The 27,775-nt window shown below is 35.0% G+C and overlaps 1 long non-coding RNA gene across 17 annotated transcripts in view; it reads right to left on the bottom strand.

Annotated features, from left to right (window-relative positions):
• The window catches only part of LOC125678101 (uncharacterized), a 168,752-nt gene that overhangs the window by 7,182 nt on the left and 133,795 nt on the right, over positions 1-27,775 (bottom strand). For 13 of the 17 annotated variants that reach the window (XR_008800513.1, XR_008800518.1, XR_008800512.1 and 10 more), the window contains 3 exons: positions 22,129-22,181; positions 15,896-16,372; positions 11,254-15,694 (listed from right to left, as the gene is read on the bottom strand). This is a non-coding gene — a long non-coding RNA (uncharacterized LOC125678101). Of the gene's footprint in view, positions 1-11,253; positions 15,695-15,895; positions 16,373-22,128; positions 22,182-23,246; positions 26,520-27,775 lie in introns of those variants that run through there. The other 4 variants (XR_008800509.1, XR_008800514.1, XR_008800515.1 and 1 more) reach the window with 3 other exon arrangements.

The raw sequence follows: 27,775 nt of genomic DNA, 5'->3' as shown, positions 1-27,775 counted from the left end.
CATCCAAAGCAAGACCACATTAGTGCTGGTGTAATTTTGATCCCAGTTATTGATTGAATGTGATTTTATAATGTTGTCGTTAAGTTTATAAATACATGTAAAAAAAAACAAAAAAAAAAAAACTGTCCAACGAGAACTCTAGATTCAGCTGTCTAAAAATACTAGTAGCAAAATGTAAATTCATTAATATTTTCAATGTTACTACAGTAGATATTTAGCAAATAACAGTTAACCTGCTGAATGGAAAATTATTTTTTCCACGTAAAAGTGAGTTTCTAATCTACATATCAAATAACAACCTATAATTAACATTGATACCAGGTCACAGGGGTCATCTCTTAATAACAGAGCCAGGCCAGTGTTTTCACAATTTTACAATTTATAACACCTACTTCACCAAAGTCAACCAGGGTCCAAACAACCAATGAAAAATTACCACCTGGATAAATGAACCAAAATTTGATGCATTTTGTGGATAAAAAGACAGTATAGATCCAGAACATGGAATTCTAGATGAACAAGACAATATAACACTTCCATTTCCAAGACAAAAATCATCCGAGAGCTGAAACACTCAGATACCTGTTGTCCAGACATCTGAAGGTCTTCTGTATGTGCCATATTTGGTAATGATCTCTCTCTCCCCCACCCCTATCTTAAACTTTCAACATCCAATTCCAACAATGGAACAGTCTAGTTAAAAGAAGAAAAAAAAAAAAACCAAACCCCACACACCCAAGAAAATAGTAATCAACACGCTTGTAATAATCAATAGAGGACCAGGCTTTCAGCAGGCAAAGGTATATTTGAATGAAATCTTAGAGTATTTAAAATTCCCCTTTCTCTTCCATAAAGAAAAAAAAATTGTAAGGTTGGGAGATTGGGGGAGAGAAAAGAAAGGTGTAAAATAAATGAAATGTCATCTTGTTCTTGCCGACTGTGTACAGGTATGTTGGTTGTTTTACATCCAACTTCACGAATAAATCAAACCCAGAGACATCGCAGTATGTAAAGTGCCATGAAACTATTCGTGTTGCTCAAGGCTGGGGGTTCTTTTCTACGGTGGCATGGGATTTTGGTCTTTTAAGGTCTCATCTGAAAGACTTGACAGTGTCCTTTCCCATTCTTCACTACTACAGAAACAGTCACTATCTATTATAATCATCTTCCATGGCTGCTGGAGATCAAACCAGGGACCCGTGAACTTTCCTCCATATCATATTTTTTTAACGACAACAAAGGTATTGTAGGTGTCATAGTTTGAACAAATTAGTACCTTCATTATATAAGGAAGTTTTATTAGATAACTATATATACACATGCCAGACACGACATGTCAATATTTGTGAAGATTTAATTAACTTTTGCTCCTGATCAACAGTTGGATCAGCTGAAATTGTCTATGCAGATGTTTCAAATTGTACATATTGCTACTACATTGGAATCCTTGTATACGGCCAATTCAACTTAATTGATAGATTATCATCCCCGCCCGCCCCTCTAAAATCGGCCCGCCCGGAATTTTTTATTTTGCGGTGCTTGCGATTTCTGGAAAATTTTCATGCCCGACTTTCTACCTTCTTGTGGGCATAAATGAAAGGAAAGGATTAATGTGCTTCATATCTTGAAGAAGTTTGGTATCTTTCTGTGTTTGAAATTAAAGCTTAACCTGGGATTCATCTGTGAAATAAGCATAGATCCATCTGGCATTAATGATGCACTACTCGTTTGTCATCAATATTTTTCTCAAAAACTTAAATTAAAAAATAAAATCCTTCCACCCGCCCCTTACTTTTTGGTGACCCTGGATGATAATCTACTAATTAAGTTGAATTGGCCTAATATCATCCACCCCAAGTTAAACTTTGTAATATCTTAGTTTTGTAACTATTTGAAAAAACTTAATTGACATATGGTGCCAAATATTGCTAGGCATAAATTAACATTCTAGATACTTTTAATTTTTTTGGGAGGTTTTCCCCGGACATTAATACAAGATAAATATAATGTGTTATTATACCACAGAAGGTTTTTATAATGCTAGCCGTAAAATAGTTTCTGAACTATCTGCCCTAGGGAACTAGTCTCCAAACTATTTACCAGATGCTATATCACCACCCCCCTCCCCCCGGCCGGAATATCTCTATTGTTATCAAATCTGTGACGTTAAAGTCCGGTAACTCTAATTAGTTTACCAAACAATAATAGAGATGGGTAAAATTCACTTTGGTATGTCTGACACAAGTAAAGTCTACTTTGGTATAATGAAACACCTATTTACCGACTATTTGGACAATAGCAAGTTTATTGTCCCCCTCAACAGCAACTATTTCCCTCGACTGCGCCTCAGAAATAGTTGCTGTCTTGGGGGACAATAAACTTGCTATTGTCCTCATAGCCAGGAAATAGGTGTATACAGATAGTACTACGATTAGGGCGAACACAGCTACATAAACATACACGGATCCGAAGATTTTTCCGGGGTGGGAGGAGTGGTATCCACTCCCAAGTACTTTTTTCCAGGTGTCCCAACCTATACTAGGGGTTAACACTTAAGTTAGTATTTCATGACAGGAAGTGCTTAAATATAAGCAAATATATTTCTTTTCTACCAAGTACAACAGGGATTCAGGCCTTTGGTCCCCCCCCCCCCCCCCCCCCCCCGACATAGTATTCTCTAATAGAACTAAAGTCAATTCATTCTTCTCTAATAGAACTAAAGTCAATTCATTTTAAAGGAAAAACTACTGTAGTGTAATGAATATTATATAAATTAATAGTCCAAAAATATCTTCATAAATCTCTAATAACAAGGCCAGGTGGTGATATTTTGAAATTTTATATAATATTAGTCATCCCCATCTACCATTGGCGTAATTTTAAAAGAGCAAATGAGAACAATATCATACTGCGCAGAATCCTTATCTGTAACACAATAATTAAATATTTCAGTATTTGCATTATGTAAATAATATGGATTCAAGTTTGCTGCCTGCAAAACCCCAACACAAAGAGATCCATTCAAAAACTTAGAATTCATCAAGCTGATCATGATCACTTGATGTCAAGCTTTAGTTACATATTCTTATAGACATAAACACAATTTCCCTGCAATAGTAAGTTAAGTGGCAACATTGATTTTCACCAAGTGCCTGCATGCTAAACTAACCCCAAGACAATGATGAGGGGAGAGGGGGAAGAGAAGATTGATTGTATCTTGTTTAATGTCTCTCTCAAGAATATTTCACCCATATGGAGACGTCACCATTGCCGGTGAAGGGCTGCAAAATTTAGGACTACGCTCGGTGCTTATGGCCATTGGGCAGGGAGGGATCTTTATCATGCCACACCTGTTGTGACACAGGACCTGTTTTTGCGGTCTCATCTGAAAGACCGTTCCATTTAGTCGCCTCTTACGACAAGGGGGTACTGAGGACCTATTCTAACCCGGATCCCCACGAGATTGGGAAGAGAAGAAGGGGCAGTCACCATGTATAATAGATCCACCACTTCATCATTTGTAAATGATGTTCAAATCAAGACTTGGATGAAATTGATAATCTCAGATCGAGATGTGACTGTAAGATCCATAAGAACAATCAATAGGATTATGGTTTTTTTTTTACTTGACTTAAATTCATCGGATGAATGTGCAAACTTAAATTTTCTCTGCCATAGTCTTTAAGTGGTAAGTGGTCTGCATTGAAATGTTGAAATACAGCTCCAAGATGCTGCATCATTGCAAACCTGTGTGACTGTACGACTTTGTCAATATATTGTCAAGCCATCAAGTCCTTCTTTACAAATCAAAGCAGTCCTGCCTGTACAAGATATCACTGCCCACATCATAAACACTACATACCACCACCAAACCTGTCAACTTTGTGGATGCAGTTGTCTGCAAAATGTTTATTACAGCATCTATGTACCCCAACTCTTCCATAAGGCCACTGCATAGAAATCTGGACTCATGGCTAGTCCAAACTGTCCTCCATTAATGCTGTGGCCATACTCTATGAGTCTGGGACCATCGAAGTCTGTTTTGTCCGAGACCATTAAAGTTAGTTTTGTCCTAGACCACCGAAGTCACATGCAGTATAGTATGTACACATGTATTGGCAATGTAGCAAAGTAAAAAAAATGCTACGAACAGGTCTTCACACTCTAATCCCAGCGTCTCGTTGTTGATTGTGAACAGTCTGATATTTTGCGTGTCCAAGGGATGGCAGATGCTGTATAAGACTCTGTTGTGAAATGTTGACAAAGATGACACAACTAAATGAAGCAATCCTATAGTGCTGGTATCACGCATGGTCTGCCTGATCTGTGGCCTGATGGTCTGCCTGATCTGTGACCTGATGGACTGCCTGATCTGTGGCCTGATGGACTGCCTGATCTGTGGCTTGGTGGTCTGCCTGATCTGTGGCCTGATGGTCTGCCTGATCTGTGGCTTGGTGGTCTGCCTGATCTGTGGCTTGATGGTCTGCCTGATCTGTGGCTTGATGGTCTGCCTGATCTGCGAGTTGTTGAACAATGCTATTGATGTCTGCTCTATTGGTGAGATATGGTGCTTGGCACAACATTAAAATCTCTTGCAACTATAGACTGTGGTACACCTGCCTCCAGTTGTCATTTATTATGTTGTTTCATTCAGCATCATTCATTCAGACTTGGCATCTCACAAAAAGCATCCACATTCCAAGACAACAAAATCTCCTACTTTTGATACACTACCGATACCTGAATTAGGAAGCAACAAAATTGAAGTGTTAATTTAGAATTTTATGAATATCCACAAATTCTGTCCATTTAACAGTAGTGTTAGGAGTTACAAACTGTATTTGAATGAATCATATTCGGCTAAAAATTCCTACAATTTCTGTTTTTGATCAGTATATTTTGATATTTGAATTAGTTACAGCAATATGAGCTGTAACTGACGGAAATATTTTGCTGTTATGTAAGAATCAATGAACACCAACACATAAAACTAAGATAATGATAAAGATCTAAGTAACGCTGCTACATTCATCATGTGCACTTTCCTTTCAAAGGGCCATTGCCTTATCATCTCTCCCACACAGTAACCCTGATTACTGAACCTGAACAGGATGCTGATAATGAACTTACAACAAGATGGAGTTGGACATGGGGAACTCTATGTTTTCTTTGTTTTAAAAAATTCTTTCATGCCATGAATGAATTTTTACCTTAAAAATAAGTGAACTTTACTTTAGATAAATTTGCACAAGCGCCAAACTAGTAAACCCCTGGGGTCAATGCATATCATGAATACATTAATGGGAACTACTGACAGTATTTCAGAAATCAACCACTTTTTTTTTAATGATTTGACAGATTATTTGCTTCTGACGATAATCCTGATTCACTGATACCAAATATACAACAATCACAAACATGTTATTTTATCGGTTGCTTTACTTCCTTGATTTTTTTATTGTCAAGTTACAGCTTATGTTGCAAATTTCTTAAGAAAAAAAAATAAAAATCTGATAATATACATGCATCAATCATACAATGTTTTTAAATGTGGTTATAATGTCTACGATCATTTTGAAACACGAGTAGTTACTGTTTCCTCACAATTCATGAAAATATTTATGGAAATGAGAAATCTAATTATTGTAATATCTTATTACAAAGTGAATGAATTTGAACATGTCTCTTTCTATATATATATTTACATACACACACAATGGGCACACTTGCTTTGTCTACATGACCCACAAAGTGTATACACTTTTTAAACCCTGGCAGGGCATGTGTTGGTGAATACACTGAAAAATACAATATGACTGAAAAATGGTGAGACGGAAAATTTGCAGATTTCTCCCTCCCCGTATTTTATTAGCTGTAACGTATTTAAGAGAATAATTCCAGTGTACTGTATGTAGTCACTTAAAAGAGTTTAAAAGGACAGTATTTCAAAGAACAAATAAAAACGAATGATATTTCGTACAATCATCAAATAAGATTAAGTTTACCGTCAAAAAAACCCCCACCATCTTAAATATTTTGGAGTATGACCTGATATTATTTGTAGGTATTTAGAAATGCACATTAAAATACATTTCCGTAAAAAAAAATCTTAAATTCAAGTACCGGGCCAGTACTTATCTGTTTTGTACTTTATTTGCATTAAGATTGTTAACTGTAGAATGAGGATCTCCTCAGCTGCTGAAAGTCCACATTGAATATACTACACTAAATTGTCCTTGATTACAAGGTGTAAACAGACAAATCAAGTACACCCATTATGCAACTTTTATTCAATGCTGATTTGCAATTACTGTCATATTCAAATGCAAATAAATATGAAATTTTAAAAAAATAAAATTTATATATCTGAGAAATTTTGTCCTTGAGTGGGCTTGATCCATTTTACCACTTTTCTCTCCCAGGTGCCTCCTAACCCAGTGTTTGAAAATTGCACAGCACATGATTCATATATCATTCAATGACTTAGCAAGATTCCATGTCCCTATAGGATCAGGGCTATTTTCAGAAACTAGTTTCTAATAATTTTACTGTTCTTATTGAAAACAGAATAAAACAATCAAGTATGAATACTAACTCAGTTTATTTCATCTTTAAACTACCTTTTTGATCAATTTGTTCTTGATGATTTAAACATGATCAAGCGACCATTTTGTATTGATCGTTTGGCATATATGCTGAGGTGAAAGGTCAGGCGATTTTTCCAAATGTTTTCATTGGTTTAAATCAAGTACGGAATTAGTCATAACGAGATCTTTAAATTGAATGCATGGCTTTACCAAGAATTAGTCAATTATTTTTTGGTGAATTTAGGTAATCTCCTACTAATAACGGTCTACTCTTACCAAGTTAAAAAAATCATTCAATACATCAATATCTGTTGGTTGTCCCAATCAAAATTAATTGATAGTGCTCTGCCAGTACAGGTTTAGAGCAAAAAATACATCAAAGCAAATCAATGATGGAGTTCAAACTATATGAATAGTCAAATGCCAAGTTTATGATTTGAACCAATTACCCAACCAGTTTCATAGTATACGACTCTTTTATGATATCTTCACAAAATTCAGAAACATATCTGTTAATTGTTTGGTTGGTTTAAAACCTCCCCACTATCCTCACACAGCAGATCCTATAGGTGCCTCAATCAATTCTTGCTGAGCTAAGTCTAGACTTAGTGATAATATCTAGGTCATCAAACTCAAACACAGGCATGCAAAACCACCAAGCAGTAACACGTGTGCCTTTAAATATTTTCGTCTTCATGAACAACCAATGACTATTACACCTGGATACACGGAACTCGTAATTCTACCTATGTTGGTGAACCTGGCGTAGCTGGTGTTCACGAAACATTTATAAGAATGCGTTGATTCTACCTCGTCATGATATACTGCATTGTATTGCACAAACACTTCAATGACCTTGCAGTAGCTAGTACAAAGAGATCGCATACCCTGATATGATACAAACCAACTATGAAATCAGCATGCTTCAACTAGAAGAGATCAAAGATCAAGGTCACCAATAACCTTTTTTTAAAAAAAGATAACATATTGTTCTGTTAACAATATACAAGGAATTAGCTAGAAATTCCATTCAAATTGATTAAAAAAAAAAAATGACGTGTAGCATTTGAGTGCTACATCCTACTCCCTTGAGACTTGTCATGAATTCCTGGTCCATTGTCCAATTCATATGCACCCACAATGTCATGTTCTCATAAATTCATGACTGGGTGATTCTTACACACAATATATAGAAATTCTGTTAATTTTTTTTTAATTTAATTATTACTGTGCAATCATGAATTTTTACTCCCTGCACTGTAATGAAATGCTTTTAATAAATGCTATAGAATTCATGAAAATTACCAGCTTCCTTGTATCCTCAACAATCATTCAAACAAAAAAGTCAAAGTTTTTCCTTTCCAAGCAACAGCTCATTTTCAGCCATTAATATTCCAGCTTGACATTTTTGCGTCTAGACAAGTAGGAAATAGAAGTCCATTCTGACTGGCCTTGTCCCTGGAGATGGCTGATACAGAGGCTGTATACATGGTAAATCACTTCACTATCAGACTACTGTGTGTGTGTGGACCGTTTTGACCTGGTTTCCAGCAGCCACTTTCCAGCTCCAGATCATAATGAAAATCTATCTACTACCATAAAACTACTAGTATACAGACTCTTCCTGTAACCTGCAAAACTCCTGCTGTGTATGTTTTGTCATCCACTAGCTCAGAATAAATAACTTCTGAAACTTACCCTCAGGACAGACTTCATCACATCCTGCTCATGAAGATATCAAATAGGATACCAAAGACAAGATTCTTCTTCTGTCTAGACACATTTACTTGAGCTGCCTATACATCAAAGAACCTTTGGCTAATTCATGAATGTAAAACCTCAGTTATCACCAAAGACGAAGGACACTGAACTAAAACTGGTTAATATTCGAGGAATTCATTGGACTCAAACAGTCATCTTTACAATGACAAGTACCCCCGCAACCTTTTGGAGAATAAATTGAGATGCAAACTAACCCACTTTATGTAGACAAGCAGTATATCATTGGTCAATAGAAAGTAGATCTTATTTAATTGCTAGCAAAAGAAACCTAACTGAAAATAACCCATCAAAGTATAAATTATTCAGTATTAACAGACTGAACTCCATAGCGTTGACAGACAAAAACCAATGATCCCAATGATTTCAAAAGAACATCTTCAATCAGTTTTTAAAGTAGACCTACCTATATTCAGATACTGAATCTTGGTCAACAAAGTTTCCAGCCTGTCTGCATGATTTACTAAAAATCTTATCTACATGCAGACACAGTTTCCCTGATCAATCATATGTACAGCATTTGGGTAGGCATCTGACCTAATTGTTCTTTTGTTCAATAAACATGAAGTTAATGCTCTATATTTTCTACACATACCTGAAGGTAAATTTGAAAAAATTCCATTAATTTGATACAGAAACTACACACTCCACATTTCCCCTCTAATCTCTCTCTCGCTCTACTGACATATATATCTAATAATAGCATCCCAATAAACCACAGTCTGGGCATACCTAATATTTTCTCAATTATAGTGTTATTAACTCCTCCACGGCCAAGTTCATCTCAGGTGAAATTAACACACTAAGGAGTACCAAAAAATCTGTCCACGAAACCAGTCCCAATGAAGTCATCCAGAGGTCCCATATGTAAGCACAAACACGGTTTCAGAGACCATGATAGACGATTCCTCACATGACCTCTTTTGACTTTTTAGTTGAGGGAAAAGAAATACGTTCAGCTATAATCCCTAGATTCATTCTAGTGAAATTCAAGCACTTTCTACGTAAATATAACACACCAACCAATATGTAATGTTGGTAAAAAATATTTCAGTGATTTGGTGTTTTTTTTTAAAAAATATATATAATTAATTTGATAATTTCATTTTAAACATACCTAAATTTTTTTTTTTAGAAAATAAAACTTTTTCAAATAGACCATCGAAATCTTTTTCTTTTGAAATGTAAAAAACCTAAAATCAAAATGTAGACACAAGTCCATAAGCCAACTCCACGTCTGAACTGAAAATTGCAGTTTGTGATTAGAAATAGTAGACAAATTACTCACCTCTGGGGAAGAAGTCGAATATCCACAATTTCATCCTTATCAATTTGTAGGGAAAATGCAGACAATATGCATGGTGCATACTGCACCAAAGTGCAACAGAACTGCTGCATCTCTGTCGTCTGCAAGGGAGTGTTTATTATTTTTGGCACCTTCAACAAATCTCTCCCATCAATGTTCTTCTTAGGATAAAAAATTGATTTTTCATGTAATTGACTTAGAGTCTAGACAGTATTGTTACTGCACCATCATTCAGGAGTCAAATGCCTGACAAACACAGACAAATTGAAGAAAATAATACTGGGCGAAGTTATTTTATAAGCAAAAACCAAACAAAAATATATATTGTCATCATCAAGAATTCTTGAATATCATTCAATACACTTTCTAAGACTTTGTAAATTAAACGGAATAACTACTACAATGTGACATCATGAGAAGGCAGATATTAGTACAGACCATCATTAGGAGTACAGTAACCCCCCAGAGGAGAAAAAAAAAAAGATCGTTCAGTTGAGATGCGATATCAAATATTTAGCACAATCTCAGGATTTTTCCTCTTGTATTAATAAAATTTACAAAGGTATAAATTAATCTACTCACCACATAGCAAGTCTATTGAAATAAGTAAGACACCATATTATATCAGTCCCTTTCCTCGCATCCTTGGTATGTCAGCCACAAAGCTAAAGTGAAACAGACAGCTTTTTCAGACAATAACATTTTTACTGTCAGTGTGCAAGTACAACATGTGCATTCCTTCAGTATTTGCCCAAGACATTCCTTGGCTGGAGGAGCTAGTTGCCAACAATTACATAAAGGATGCATGCATAACACTGCAGCTAACAGAGGAAATATTTGCAGTCTGTCAATGCCACTTTTTATTTAAAAAATCCTCAGATATTTAACATTCAAGCACCAAGTCAGGTATTTACAATTTTGGAAGATGATGAAGATTTCTGAAACTTTCCAAGTACTAATTTTTTGTCTAGACTAATGGTGTCCTTGACCTTATCTATCAAATTGACCTTGACATGAATCATCTCTCTTACTGACAATACTAAATGTCAATCAGGCAGGACAAAGGATAAAAGACCTATGGACCACTATGCTCACCTTAGTGATATTCATTTAAAGAGACATGGTTTCTTTGATTTAAGCAGCATGACCAGCAATTACTTATTTTTTGGTATATAAGAACAGGGGGCATTTGGAATACACTGTTCACCTGAGTAGATGCCATTTCTCATGTAAAGGTTTTTTTTAATATATCGATCAGACCTGGGGTCATGTTGTAAACAAATTAAATCTACACTAAATCAGGATATTTGCATATCAATTTGACATACTGTACTTTTAGGTTCAAAAAATATCTTAAAATTTCCCCCAATATATTGCTATGTGAGATTGCAAATCTATTGAAACCCAAACTAAAATCCTAGGGGTGATGGTATGAACAAACTTATGATCTACCACAAAAGAGCACCATTTGTGGCATTTATTACAGAGTTTAAAGGTCCATAACTCTCTCAATAACAGGTTGATAAAGCCAAAATACAAACTGGAATCTGTAACTCGTTGATTAATTTTCAATTCAGTAGCTGCTGGGAAAACTGTCAAATTCTGAAATTTGCCAAACCAAGGTCCATAATTCTTTCGAAAACAAGACGTATTTGTGATACACTGATGCCCCCCGGATTACAACAAAGTGGAACTCATTTTAGTGAACAATTTTAAAAGTAGGTCAGGTAAATTTCAAGGTCCCAGGGTCAAAGATTTCGGCACCAATGGAAAGGTCTTGCCTCAAGGAATACATATGCTAAGTATGAAAGCTGTACCTCTTATGTTGTAGTAAAAGATATGTTTGTTGTTGTTTTTTTGCTGTTTTCTGCCACACTCAACAATTTTTCAGTTATATGGTGGCACCCAGTTTTTATTGGTGGAAGAGAGAACCCAGATACAATGTACCTGGGAAGAGACCACCGACCTTCCGAAAGTAAACTGGGAAACTTTCTCACTTACCGGCGAGAGCGGGATTCAAACCTGCGCCGACGCTAAAGATTTTTGCCACAGACATACAGGACCAAAACCAAAACAACTGTTCCGATTCCAGGGGCATAATTCAATAGAGCTCATGTTTATACTCCTGCATACTTAATCTGTAACCCATTAATACAAGTTCAAGTCTAAAGGTTTTCAATTCAATAGCTGCAGGGATAGCCAAAAAGTCAGGAAAAGCATTTGCATGGATGTATGCACAGACTGATCACTATAGGGCATCCACCTATTTCAGGGGCCTACATAACATTGTGATAAAACGATTCACCTACATATTCCTATGTTAAACTTTATACTACAATTGTGGCCCCTTCCAGACTTCAGTGTAACAGTTTGAACAAATTTGAATTCTGCATTATGTGAAAATATTTGAATTTGAAAATTTGTGGATTTTAAGATTTTTTTTTTTTTTTTTTACAGATTCTAAATTTCTTCTTTTCTTTCATTTCAGCAGATATCCTTTCCACAGCCATAGCGTAAAAATGAGTGATAAGAAAATTCAACAGAAGGTGACAAAAGAAAAATCACCTGAAAAGTACCCCCTCCCCCAAAACCCAGCACATGCTTGTCAGTGTGACCCCTGCACCTTTGGGCACTAGAGGACTGATCCTGATGCTCATTTTGTATAACTTCCCTGAAGCAGTGTGTATCGATTGATACATATTTTTTTAATCTAACTCCCTCCCCCTCAGTGGAACATTTTTCAAAATCACTGGCATTCTAAAGGATATCTGAAGAAAGCATTTAACATGTGTATTGCTTCATTCTGGTAAAATGCGATAGAAAAGTATACACCAATAAACATAGGATTATACAGAAAGGCATGACATGAGGTTTTGATAAAACAAATTGAAAACTATACATGGAGCATGGCTAATTTTCTTTGGACAGTTACTTTATAGAAACTGGTCCAAGGACTCACCACTCTGATGGTTCACTAGTCAGGTCTAGATAGTCCAAGGTTTTCTGATCAAACTCTGTCTGCCACCTGTTGTTAATTAATCACATTCAACAACTTGGGTAAAAGAGATGCAAAGTTTCAAATAAAGAGCCATTCTCCCTTCCAAGGGTGTGCAATAACCATCGCCCGACGGTACCAAATGAACAATTTGGACAAGAAAAACTTGATGCTGTTTTAGCCCGCCTGGCTAGTAAATCTAAAATTAATATAAACACATTTTTTGTTGTAAAACTGTCAATTTTACGTTGAATGAGTACATTCGTTTTAAGATCTTCAATGTTTTAATGTATGCGTTAATAGAAATAGAAGTTGGTTCAGTGACAAAACGGAGAAGTACCTGGTGTTTTCACTTTTGCTCTTTTCTAAATTTTATATTCTTTATAGGAGTTCTTGCCATTTTCTCTTTACCGGACAATTTTGAAAATGTTTGTTGAGCACACAGTGGACAATAGTACTTTTTGTATTTGATGAAGAGGTATGAAACTGACCAGCACACAGTGGACAATAGTACTTTTTGTATTTGATGAAGAGGTATGAAACTGACCAGCACACAGTGGACAATAGTACTTTTTGTATTTGATGAAGAGGTATGAAACTGACCAGCACACAGTGGACAATAGTACTTTTTGTATTTGATGAAGAGGTATGAAACTGACCAGCACACAGTGGACAATAGTACTTTTTGTATTTGATGAAGAGGTATGAAACTGACCAGCACACAGTGGACAATAGTACTTTTTGTATTTGATGAAGAGGTATGAAACTGACCAGCACACAGTGGACAATAGTACTTTTTGTATTTGATGAAGAGGTATGAAACTGACCAGCACACAGTGGACAATAGTACTTTTTGTATTTGATGAAGAGGTATGAAACTGACCATTTCAACTGGCATGCATCGTCTCCATCTTTAGGTTCTTTGTTAAATCATTGTCTAAAAGTAGTTTATGGCCTAGCAACAGATAATCTTGGGATAATAAATCTGTTACTGCCACTTGCCTGGATTTCTCGAAATAAACTCAAGTCGAAACTTGGACTTAAGTCTGAGATTTTACTCAAATTTGACTGTTCATGCAGATAAAAGAAAACTCCAACTTAAGTTTGAGATTTTTTTTGAGAAATCCAAGTCTGGGCTAGTAGCTGGTTTAGGCTGGGGGTAATTAAAAGCTTCTCTTCTAAATCTTGCCAAAACACTCTCTTATAAATAGGGAAGAATCAAGTTTTTTCATTTCAAACATAGGACTTTTTTGTTGTTGAAAAATTGTTTTAAGAACCACAAGGGTAAAAAATGCTCAACCAGCATGCAATTATCCTATGTAGAGTATATTCATGCTTCTGTAAACCTTGACCTCAGGGGCCAATGAAATTCTACAGCTAGAAAATTGACAAGTCAGGAAAGGCCCACAATGAATATTTTAATTTGAAAAATTCCAAGTTTCATAAATCTGAAACAACAAAACTGAAAAATCTGAAAATTGAAAGTGATTTTCCTCTTTCTAATCCAAGCATTACCTTTAAATTCTATGAAATCTTTTCAAGTCATTGTGTGTGCCATAGAAATTAAGTACTATTATTTCACTACATAAAAATAGTATTCTTAGTCTCATAACTCTGTAATGACAAAGACAATCCGTCCAAAAATCAAAAACGGTCTTCCTCTGCCTAATCCCAGTATCATGTATAGAATTTTTGAAAATCTTCCCTAGGAAGCTTAAGTTATCATGTGTCATCTAAAGTGCTGACAGACAGATCACTATAAGGCACCCACCATATGACAGGGCCCTAATAGAGATTTTAGTTTTACATAACATTATGTAATATGAATAAATCTTGTATATATTTTCTTAATGGTACAATTTGTCAAAAATTAAAATGAAAGCATCCCTTGTCCACATGACATCTAAAATACAAATTGCATGCATCCTCACATTCATATAGCTATGATTGAATTTGGTTCATACAACCCCCCCCCCCCCTCCCCCTTACCAAGCAAAGGATGGGGCCATGGGACCACTCTGAAGGACAAGGACAATAAAGGTGTTTATTCCCTTATCTACTATATATACTGTAATTCATCAATTTTTAGTTTCCCTAATTTTGTTTGTTGCATATTATTGAACATTTAAACTGTTTCCAGATCACAGTATACAACTATTGCATGGCTTCCTGTGGAGCAGTCAAACTGCTGTCTTAAAGCATAGAAGACCTGGAAAACTGTTGTTGAAGGCAGAGGGCACGTTTCCCAGGTCTTCTCCCCTACAGACGGATAATAGTTGAATGGTACACAAGCCTGCGATAAGTGTTTTTATTACCAGGCCAATTAATATAATTCTTAAATTCAGTAGAAAACTCAACATGTCCTTTTTCCCAAAACTGTTTGGTACACAACAGCTTGACCACTTAAACATCACTAAGCTGCTTAAAGCATGTAACAGTTCATTTTGTGACATGACCTTGCTTGTATTCCATTGAAATTGCTCATACAACTGCATTACATGTGCTAAACACTATTTTCCAGTGGGCATTCCATATTAAAACATATTAGTCTCTTCTACTTAGTTTCATAAAACAAATGAAAACTGCAACATCCAAAAACAGAAACCAAAAAAACCCCAAAACACAGCCAAGTAATTTTAATGCTGCTCCAGCCAGACTTTGAACCTGAGAAATATACCCTTATTTCAATTATAACACAAGTTGAACATGTGACCAAGTTCTTTTAATACTACTGCAGCCAAAGCTAGTTCATAATGCATTTGCTTCTATGTATCACTGCTGGTTTATTCATCTAGTGGTCTGATTCAGAGCTTAATTGGGAAACTTCTTTATGACTGCATAACTGGAATCCCTGTATTTTGTTATGCCAGTATTGGAACAGTTACCAGTTCATTATTTCCTATTCTGGGATGACTTGAATCATGGTTTTGAGAATCCCACCATTCTGCCAACTGTTGGCAGTGGTAGACATCAGTAAAAGAGTCCTTTGCCTAGTAGTGTCTTTGGGTACTATGATGCATTGGTCCCCTGGAAAATAAAAGTACAATATAAATATAGTACACGAATCAAGCATCACAGGTTCTGTACTGTCTATGTTATATAGTATACCTTCACCAAGTGAGAGAGAGAGAGAGAGAGAGAGAGAGAGAGAGAGAGAGAGAGAGAGAGAGGGGAGTACACTGAAAGATTTTATTTGGTCTCTATAAGTAGGTTAACAAGAACATTCACCTATTACAGCATAGTCCTTGAGGTTCTCATAGTTCTTTAGGATCACCAAACATATTTCATGATTCGACCTTGCTTGACCTCTCCCACTGCAAACTGTCAAATCATGAATTTCATCACATCCCCTCAACAACTTGCAGCATAAGGAGAACATGGTTAAAAGTAACTGTTAGCCATATTTTCTTGTTCAAAGCCACATTTTTCCAGAGTTAGTTTTCTTCTTCCAGAAGCATTGGATTGACCCTTTTTACATCACATTGCAGATCATAGTTGATGAGCCTATATTTTTTTCATCCAAGAGTTTTTGTCATATATTCCTTTCTTAAACAAAAATCAGAAAAGATCAATTAGTACCAGATATATTCATTTAGGTGGATAATTTGTCCCATCTTCTTTCCTTATCTCAATGGCAATCCTCTCATCTCCAGTTCACAATGTTCAACCACTTTGTATTTTTTCCCCAGTTTCTCTTATCTTCATCTGTAACAGGTTTAGTAGATTGTTTAGATGTCACTTTATCTACGTTTATTGTGGATTTTCGTTAACACCCGATATGTCACTAATTGTCTGTAATATTCTCCTCATTCTACTGATCTTCACATATCTATGTCATTACATCAAATAAGCATTTTCAATACTACAAAACTCCAAGTCAATTTTCACGTCTTAAGCATTTTCTCTAATACTGCACATTATTTCCTCAAACACATTTGTCAACTTTGAGCACTTCAGATTACTCAGGTCGTGTTACATGCAAAAAAGAAAATTTAGAAAAATTTCCCTCTACAACTTTCCCTGTTACATATACAAATTGCCTCTAAATTTAGCAGCATGATATTCAAATTATGGAAGTACGGTCATGTCACAAAACCATTTAGAACGCTTGTTTTTCATTGTATGAGATATATTTGGTAAGGCACAGTTTTAGCTGAATAACTACTACGTCTCTCATAAAAGGGAAACTTGTACATTTGTACATGAACTTGTTAAAACCATAAGCCAGGATCCCGAGTCATGTAGCATCAGAGCCAGGATCCAGAGTCATGTAGCATCAGCTGTTCAAAAGAGGCCTCGTCTTCTTCATCCATTATTAATGCTCCAAACCTACGAGTCTCACCTCTGATGAACAAGGGTTCTCAGATGAGCATTATAGTACTGTATAGCAGGAAATTAACTCGTGGAGTTAATTTTCGCTATATTCGCTGAAACAAAATTTCTGTGAATTTAACATTCAGTGAAGTAATCTTTCATACTGATATGAAATCAGGTTCAGGATATTAAGATTTTGTTTTTCCACGAATTAAACTGACCGCGATTTGTTGCTAAATGAAAAAAATCGTGATTTTTTTCTGGCTGCGATATTAACCTGCTATACAGTATACAGACCTAACTGCATTAAATGTGATAAGAGCAGTCTTAATATATTATCCCCCCCCCCCCCCCCCCCCCCCCCCCCCAATTTGACCTTTATATCACCAATGGCCCTAAATTGGCCATTGATAATTACAGTGTCTTACTTGATAGTAAAGATTGCAAAGTAGTTCATAAACTGCAGCTTTGGGAAATAGCTGCCTATTCAATAAAGGCCACAGCATTTATGCATTTGTTGGTCATATAATTGTAATACTTTTGCTTTAACATACATATAGATTAATTTTTTCTTTCCCACATCTCTCCGGGAATATAAATGTAATCAGGCAGACACCATATGTAAAGTTGACACATTGTTGAGGTGAAAATTATGACATACTTTGAACTTTTGAAGGAATTCACAGCCTTTCTCAGAGTAATATGTTCTTTATACAGGGGTTAAATCATAGCCATGCCTGTCAGAGAAGCAAATCTGGATAAAGGGGAAAATAACTCACAATTTGGGCAGGGCACTACATGAAATGGATCAAACAAAGTAGGATAACTCTTCAACTGTATCAATCTCGGTGCCTCCTAAACTAAACAATATGTAGTGGAAGTTTACAGAATCTAGATTAATATTGAAAATTCTTCAAACATTTACATGGGTGACTTAATTTTTGGATTTGTGACACACATGACGACATCGTGAATATCGCATGTTACTGAGGGTAACATTAGGAATTGCCACTCTTAATGAAACCGTATTGTCACCAGGCACACTTATTGTATATTTTAGGACAGTAGATATCCATTACAATCTGAAAACTATTCACATGTAACCATATTTAATGTGTTTTCTGATACAGACATTTTGAATCTAGCAATCAATCATCCAAAATTCTTTTATAAAACCATAGATATATGTCATGCTAAGAGTATTTGCACCATGTGTGGTTACTCATTGTTTTGAATTTATAGAAATAAATACAAATAAAATTGTAATGTTAGGAGCAACTAAGGCAGTACTCTTGAACACCCCCCCCCCTCCTCTGAAAAACTATTTAAGGTCAAAGGTCAAGGTCATCCAAAAATACCTATTGAAGCAACTAATGAACAAAAAAATGGCGGCATCCATTTGGCTCACAAAATTTTCAGTGAATGTACGCAGAAATTATCTTTATTCTTTTGCTGATTTTGTCATTTTTTTTCTTTCACATTCGTGTAATCTTTAAAGCCTTGCTTCGTGAAGGCCCGTCCAAGCAAAATATAGTTTGTTGTAATAATGATGTGAAGAATTGATGTGTGAAACACTAAATACTGTTCAGTTTTCAAATAGAGGTGTGAGGGTATATCAAGTCTACTCATTGGTAAATTGGGCTTTAGGCAATCAAATATTTGGCTAATCTGATAATTTTTTCCTCACAAATAGGCTATTGGATCAAGCAGAACCCCCTGTAATTGGATGACATCCTTATCCTTTCCAGGAAATGTCCACATTTAATGGGACACAAATCTTTCTTTGTAAGTGTAGTGAATCTGTACATACACAATCACCATTTTCAATCATATGTTGAAGAAATCTTAATAAAAGAAAATGTTTTAGTCTTTCCACACTATTTCTGAGACCCAGTCCAATATATATATAATTAAAACCTATACCAGTAACCTTTTCATGTGAATGGCATAATATCACATCGAATTTTTTATCATTGAATTTTAGCCATGAAACACCTTTAAAATAGACACTTTTGGACATAAGAACCAATTAAATATTTCATATCACTTTAAACAGGCAAACTTTAAATACATTTTCATATAACATCATTTTTTTTATCAATATAAACAACTTATCAAATTTATTCATTTACTTTCTACTATCTATCAGTCAAACGAAATTGAAAAATGAAATATTAATTAGTCTAGATAAAAAAACATTTAAAATTATCTCTTATAACGACAAATTAAACACAATATATTCCCATTATGTTTGTGAAAGTGTTTTCAAACGATTCATTAAAGACGGTCCTCATCTACAACATTGTCCTGACAAACCCCAAATGATGGCAAGAAAATTGAAAACAATACCATGAAATGATAACAAATTTATTGAAAAGTTTATGATGTCATGTTTTAATGCAGTGTGATGAAAATCCTTTAGATCCATTCACATCCTCACTACCCTAACATCTAACAACATCACATTGAGAGTCGCGTTGTGGAGACCTGAGATAATGAATAATCATGAGACTAATTTAGCCAATCACAGCACAGATAACATCAAAATTTGAGAGATTTTAAAACATGACTTTACTTTTAGTTTGCAGATGTACACGTATTAATATTTAGAGTAGGAATATTTTCATTTATTTTATTAATTTTTTGTACTATATCATATTAATAAAATGTTGCAGAAGGCAACAGATTCACTGCCACATACTTATGCACCATTCTGAGTAGTGCTGGTGCACGGAAATTTAGTTCTACAGTGACTGCAGTTAAAGGAAAGTCCATCTGTGCTTTGAAAGTCATGTATAAGTGTAGGGTGTTCCATGCTACCATATATAAAAGCACATGTGTAGACTTATGTGGTAGCTAGCCAGTAGAAAAATTCTCAATCACCAAACACGAGTATAGAATGTGGCGGATCAACATTAAATATTTGATGGGAAATATCCTTCATTATCGCACACACATTCTGTTGCTGAAATCTGTTCTCATTGAAAAATTCGGCCTTTACTTTCCATAGAACATATAACATCTTCGTAAATCTGCAGTCTTTCACAAAGCCTCAGGTTGTTATACACAACAAAAGAAAAGCTTGAAATTTTTTAACCTGTTAAAATTTCTTCAAAGGAAATTTCATTGGCTGATATAAAGGACACTTTGATGTGACCCAAATGATGTATATCATTAACTATGCGAGTGGCTCAAAGGATCTAATTTTAATTAGATGTTAGGGAATGATTATCTTCCCATTTGTTATTTGTGACCGTTAATACTGATTTGATGGGTCGCAAACTGAGTAAAAGATATTTGTAACCGTTAAATCTGCATTAAGAGTCACAAATAACAAATGAGAAGATAATTATTCCCATTCTAATGCTATTTCACATTTTGCTTGATGTTTACGTATCATTTTCAACATTATTATTTGTAAATCTTTAAATATTATTATTATTCTATTCATTTATAAAGCGCAAAATTACAGTTTCTATCCTTCAATTAAGAGCTAAGCATACGTGGCAATGTGCTTACTGGCATCAGTTGATTTTTCATTCAATATGGGTTATCGAAACTAAATTTTTTTTTTTAACTCATAGAAAAAAGTTGCGAAAATTATGCATCACTTGGGCAACTCTTGTTAAAATTATGCATGAATTTGGCAACTCTTGTTTACAAATCAGTGATGGCTAAAGACGACTAATTTCCGATACAAAAATATCTGCCAAATTTAACAATTATTTTTCTGAATGTCGCAAGCGAATACCCTAGTACAAAAAACATGATCATTTGATTAAATTTCTGATGCTTGGCAGCGGAAGGCCATACAGAAATAGCTCACAGTACGTACATCTATTTTCTCTACTGTATGTACATGTTGGTGAGATTTCCTTTAGTCATTATAACAACCGACCGCTATGAAATGATATTATAAACAATCACATTTAATGCATCGATCTCCAGGCACGTACATGTAGCTGACACTTACCACATGGCAGTCTGTAGATGACTCTCACATACTAGTTGTACAACATGTCACAAGGAAAGCTAGCAAGTTGTATAGTTCTCCATAAATTGTGTTGTAATTCTCAACTATACAACCTACTACCTCACCTCGAGATCATGTAAAACCGCAACCGGAACGCTGAATGGAACACCTGTAAAGGGGTATGCCGGAAAAAAACTCTCTAATTACTTCAAAATGATATTACAATATTTCTTTTATACTTGGAAGTGCAAGGTTGATGTGTCTTTGGCTTCCTTAAAAAAGAAACTGAAACTAGGTCAAGACCATAGCTCTACCGGTCAAGTTAGAGAAAAAGAATAATGATTTCAGCAAATAAAATGTTTGTATTCCTGGGCACATTGATGTCAGACAAAGCGATAAGAGGAGCAGCATTGAATACAAAATTATCTACAGACATATTACAATTGCAAGAGGCCTATGGGCAACATCGCTCACTTAATCAGCTGAATTTTTCTTCTTGATTTAATTGGATATACATTTTAATAGTAGTGTCATACCGATTGTAAATTTGCACAATAACTTAGCTTTATACATCTTGATCTCATATTTTTTTTTAACAATTTCATCTACATTGATTCAAATTAGCCCCCTGGTTCTTCAAAGGATTAAAAAGTTAAACATTTGAATTTAAAAAAAAAAAAAAACCAGACTGACAGATCAGTGTTTTCCCTAAGAACCGGCAGATTACTTCAGCCTTTAGCTCATGTAAGCTAAAAATGAGATATTTATTTGATGACAAATCTGAGAAAAGTTTGACTGGTTTACTCTCTAGCTAATGGACTTCAATAGAAACAATTCTGGATCTTGATTTTGGCTTGCTGATGGCTGCAGAGACAAGAAAGCATGGCCCACTTCCTGAGAGCCAGAGCTCAGTTGGATAAAACTTCCTTCTTGATCACAGCTTGTCTCTGGTTGGACTCTTTTGATGATACTAGACTGCTTTGTTGAATACTGCAGAGACGACATGGACCCCTAGATCTGAGCTTTGTTGAATGCTGCAGAGACGACATGGACCCCTAGATCTGAGCTTGAGAAGTGTCCACACAAGTTCGGATCTACGGGTTCCTGTTGCCCTGCCTGGAGAATGGCACAATGAAGGTTATAAAATTACATCTTTTAAAAGAGTTTTACTTACCTTTATAAGCATCCTTTTTCTTTCCTTTACCTTTCAACAGTCTCGATTTCATTCTGAAAATAATAATTTTATACAATTCATTATGATTTTCAAGAATATATAGAGAGATCTAAACAGAGAATGATTTGTTCCTCCTACAGGTGCAGCCATTGTTCACTTGGGAAAAAAAGATACAGTCCCATTTTTGCAACAAAGTGGAATAACATATGTAAATGAGGAAACACACAAGAGTGGAAAAATTTCCCGCACTAATAGTAAATCGCCTGTGAAAAAAATAAGACATTTAAAGAAATAGTTCATATAGTTTTTCTCATTATAATGTTTCTTCGACAGATATAATTTCTTTAACACAAATACTTTACATTCAGTTAATTCACTTTTAAGGAAGAAAAATAATATTTCCATTTATTTCCTTAGTATTAAGTACCATCAACTTGTAACAGTAGTTTCAATAGTGTGTTATACACATCTTCAGTTGCATATTAGCATTAGCATTTAAATCTATACACACATCATAACTGGTCCCTGAACACAGCTCAGTGGGAACACTTGTCAGCTGCCCAGACAATTAAACCTTGTGCTGGAGCAGCAGGAGTGTGTTAGTTCCATGGCAAGTAAGTATTTGGTAACCAATGAAATTCTTCTGAAAGTCTATTTTCTCACAAAGGAATTACGAATTTCAAGTTATATATTACTATAGAGATATTTTTACATGTTATGCAGCCAAGTTTTGGTTCCTAAATGTTTGTGAGGAGCACTCTAGGGGCCGAGTCATTTTCATGGTTTTAGTAATTCGGATTACCATTCACTTGATTCCTGGTTAAAAGAACAGGTTCAGCTCCAGTGGTGAGGACAATATACATGTATTTACATTCACGGAATCATTTCTTTTGAAATTGACATTGCTTTCATCATAGAATACATGTTTGTTGCAAACTATTTTGATCTGGTTTTTAAGTACTACTTGTCCACGTAATCATTACAAAATAAGAAGCTTCGTCAAATTGGCTGTTCCGTTTAAAGTAATGAATGGGTCAACGATATGATATTCTAGTATTTAAATCTAGTTTATAGTTTTAAAAAATACATAAAAATATAAATATAAACAATAAAATGTCTTTCTTTCCATTGTGACATCATAATAGAATGACGCAAAAACAAAATTGTCTGTGCAAACAATTAAGATTTTGCACTGGATTTCAAATAAAAGGCAAAACTCAAGGAAACAAGATGTAAACATCAAGCAAAATGCATTAATTGGAGTAGAATGGGAATAATTATCTTCTCATTTGTTAATTGCAACAGTTCATGCTGATTTAATGGTCTCAAACATCTGTTTTGCCTGCTCCACAAAACGTGGCCAGTAAAACTCAAGTTCCCGACCGTTATAAAAGCATTAACGGTCACAAATAATAATAAAGAGAAAATACTTATTCCCTAAATGACACCAAATTAATATATAATGTCAAGTGTTAACATTTTGTGCCATATTTCATATTGAATTTTTAAAAAAAGAAAGAAAGCAAAATTCAATGAAATAATAAATAAAATCATGAAACAAAATGCATAAATTGCATTCGAATGGGAATAAGCATCTTTTCATTTGTTATTTGCAATCATTGATGCTGATTAAATGGTTGAAAACATTCATTTTATCGGTTCTACAAATGTTTTGTAGATAAAACTCAAATCAAATTAATGGTTGTAAATAACAAATGAAAAGATAATTATTTCCTAATTATCGAGTTTCTCGTGAGTTATCATATCATCGCATTGTTGTTTACAATCCAAATATCAAAGACATATATTTTCTATGGGGAGAGGAAGAGAGTACTTGACATCCAATAGCTTTGAAAAAAACCCTATATAACATGCAGTCAAACTTGCCGAAGTGGTCACTGATCTCCATTAAGCAGTCACCTACCATATGTCATATTTTTCCTCTCTCAATGTAAACCCCTATACGATTAAACTCTCCTAAGCGGTCACTCATCTAATGCAGTCCCCGTTTCTCATCTGAAATTCTAATTTCACCTTGCCCTTAGCGGCCATCATCTTGGCTGGTCACATACTTCATATCCTGCGTTTATATATCAGGATTCCAAATGGTTGGGGCCGGGGTGAGGCCACAAAGTGTTAGAAAGGATTATATCTACGATACGGGCTCAATATGCCCACCATTATCCACATTATGCTATTGTTTAAAAGTTATGTGTATTTTGTACCATAGATTTATATTTGCATATGATACAGAATCCCCCCCCCCTCCCCAGTTGCACTTTAGGTTCTTGAAAGACGTTGACTAAAATCAGCATTTTATTGCATCACTTTACTCCAAAAGCAAGTTACTCCAAAAGCAAGTACCTGACACAAAATTAAGTGAAACAATTTCCTTAATGAAATTACAGAAATTTTTTGTCTTCCTTTACATTTATTTGACTGGAAGTGCATCATATGTTAAGCAACATCGCTGCATCTATGCCCTTGTAAAGAAATAATTTTATCATTGAAGTTCAAACATTGCACAGGGGCTCATCACTTAGCAGTCTGAAAATTCTGGTTGAAGTTAAGATGTTGTTTGTTTGTTTTATGTCCCCTAGAGAATTTTTCACTGGTATTGAGCTGTCACCAACTGTAGGAGAAGTACGTACCAAATTTAGACCTATGCTTGGCGTGCTTAGGGCTGTAGCAGTGAGGGTTCTTTATCGAGCCAATGCCTGCCACAACACGGGACCTATAAGGTCATAACTGAAAGCCCCACGATTCTCAATTCTAAATGCTGAGCATTTGGCAGAGAGTATTCAGCAATCACTACCTATGTTTATGTCTCAGGTTTAAAGCAGCCATGGCACAAGCAGGGCTCAAACTCATGACTTTCCAGTTATGAAGCGGAGCAAACGTGACCAGTTGTTGTTAGATAAAAGAAATACTGTATATTTAGTATTACGCGTGTAGCGATACATCGATACAGTAGGGTAATATCTGATACAGAATTGGGTTTGATAATACATAATTAAGTCGGGATTGACGTGCATTAATTGCAATATCTATAAAATGTTGTGAGATCGTGTCTGCTTCCAAGGTGAATGAAATATTTTGACTGGCAGGTGAACAGCAATAAGGCTATTGGCCAGTTCTGCTCAGCGTTAGCTGCAACTTTTGGTAAAACAACAAAATTATTCTTTCATCCATTTAACAATGTCATCACAATCTAAACTTAATAGAAAAAAACAAATGACCATGACATTTTCGATCATCCAAAAACTGCAATATCAGCAAAATAGATTTTAGTACCGATATATTTGAAATAAATAATGTACAATAAAATATCTAAAACAATTCGATAGCTAATTGGATACTTTCAATTAAAGTACCATAATTGACGTTATCATGATTGAATGAATAAATTCCTTCTTCTCAGTGAAAAATTTAAGAGTGAATAAATTGAATATATATGATATATTGCTAGAATGAATATTGTATCAAATCGTTTTGGAAAAATCTGGCCAATACACAACCTTATTTGATTTGGCCAATACACAGCCCTATTTGATAGGGATTTTAAGGTGAACCACAGAAAATATTACATAATTTTTTTTCCAAAGAGGCATAAAATTTAGCATGTTTGGTTTGTTTTTAATGCAGAGAATGCAAGTAAATGTTAATGGCTCATCTCGGAATATAATTTATCATGAAAGGGCTTCACATAAGAGGTTCACTAACAAAACTCATTGCGAATAGGTACAAATTAATTATTGTCCGATTGCAATATACAGTCTGCATTAAAAAGGTAATCATTTGTCAGACACTTGGCTGATTTATACAAAAATGGTGCTAATCTTACCAATGGGATGATAGTGTTGCACCTTTTGAATTTCAGTCTGGCATCACACCAGAAGAACCCCTGTGGACATGATGTGTCAACAGCTGCCGTTTTATGACAATGCTGTCTGATTACAATGGATAAAAATAAAATGACATCCAGTCTGGCATTCAACAAATAATGTCTCAGATCTCCTTCAATATGACCCCATAAAAGTAGTCTGGACTCATAAAAAATGAAACGGATTTTAGTAAAGAAATTCAGTATTATCAATATGGAGATGTCTGGGTGAGATACTCCTGAACTGGATCAGCATTCACCCTGCAGATTAGATAAAGATCCAGCAGCTAGAGAAGCACTTAGTTTGTTTCTATAGGTTGAATGCTTAACAAACACCTTTAATTTCATAATTTTTATTTTGTAAGTATGATAAGGGGTTCAGACATGGATTTCTTCAGAAAGGACACACGCCTGGTTCATGTTCAAAATCCAATGTTCTATAATGATTGTTCTCGTCAGTCCATTGACCCAGTAAGGTGTTGCATGGTGTGTACAGAATTCAGTTTTTCTGCAATTCATTTACAAAATCAATAAAATTTAAATACCCAGTCTAGACAGAGATTGCAAGATTAAACATGATTACTAGTGGTTTGAACTGAGATACCTATACAATAGGCCTACTTCCTCCACCAGTTCAGATGAAGAGCCAAACAACAGTGACAATTTTGGAAGACACTTCTTATATATAGCTGGTCCTTTGTACAGAGATACACACTCATTTCTACATACACCTCTGAGGAGCATACACACATGCATCACATAGATATTCCAAATTAAGACCCGAGTTTATGGACTTAATTTCACGTTCAACATTTTTGGGAAGTCTGACAGAAAATTTCATTGGACTATGCTCATGAGAACATTATATAGAATATTTCAGATGGCAGTTGTCAAAATTCAAAGAAGGTTTTTTTTTTATATGACAATGTGCTGAGTTCTAATTTCCACCATGGCTAATTACTTGTTGAGTGTTTCTGTATGCATGTTTTATGGTCACATACTTGAAAATTACAAGGTTGGTGGCACTGGTTCTTTTTTTCTTTAATATGCATTTTTTTTCATGGTCGGCAGAACAGGCACTTGACCACTGGACTGTATGCAGTAGTTTTTTCAACTAAAGAACTATTTTCAGTTCTCAAACAAAATGTGTTTGTGAAACACTAATGTACAATTCTGATACCAAAGGAAATGGCCATTGTTAATTTTTTTTCCAAGGTTGGTAAAAACTTTGAGGTCAAGGTCATAAGGTCAAAAATTTACAGGTTGTCACATTTAGGAATACACATGTGAAATATGAAAGCCTTATCACAAATTATTTAAAGGTTACAGCCAAGGTTAAAGTTTTTGTAGACAGACAGATCAAAAACTAGATGCCCCAGAATCTCTGATTATAGAAACATAATAAAGAACAAGGTATGATTGTGCTCATATATGGCCCTAAAAAGGCAGTAAAATTCTGTGCAGTCCATTAATATCCCGCTACATAATCAATGCATTTCGTATGTATGATGTCATAATTTAGCCAGATTGCCTCCTACATTACTGAAAAATGCATGAAAAATGAGCAATTTCAGCACATGTTTTCATTAGACAAGACTGAGTGCAGGTGTCAAGCAATGTGAAACTGAGAGATGTTATAGGTTATATCATCATGTTTAAACTGTATGCAAATATTTTTGTTTTTTTCCTGTTTTTGCTTGATCCCTGCTATCTACTAAAATCACACTACTGTGCAAAGATCCATTTCCCATCAATCTTAATCAA

This window comes from Ostrea edulis, chromosome 2 (assembly GCF_947568905.1).
Source record: "Ostrea edulis chromosome 2, xbOstEdul1.1, whole genome shotgun sequence".
Lineage (NCBI taxonomy): Eukaryota > Metazoa > Mollusca > Bivalvia > Ostreida > Ostreidae > Ostrea > Ostrea edulis.
The sequence above is the reverse complement of the archived record's forward strand: the minus strand, read 5'-3'. Positions and strand labels throughout refer to the sequence as shown.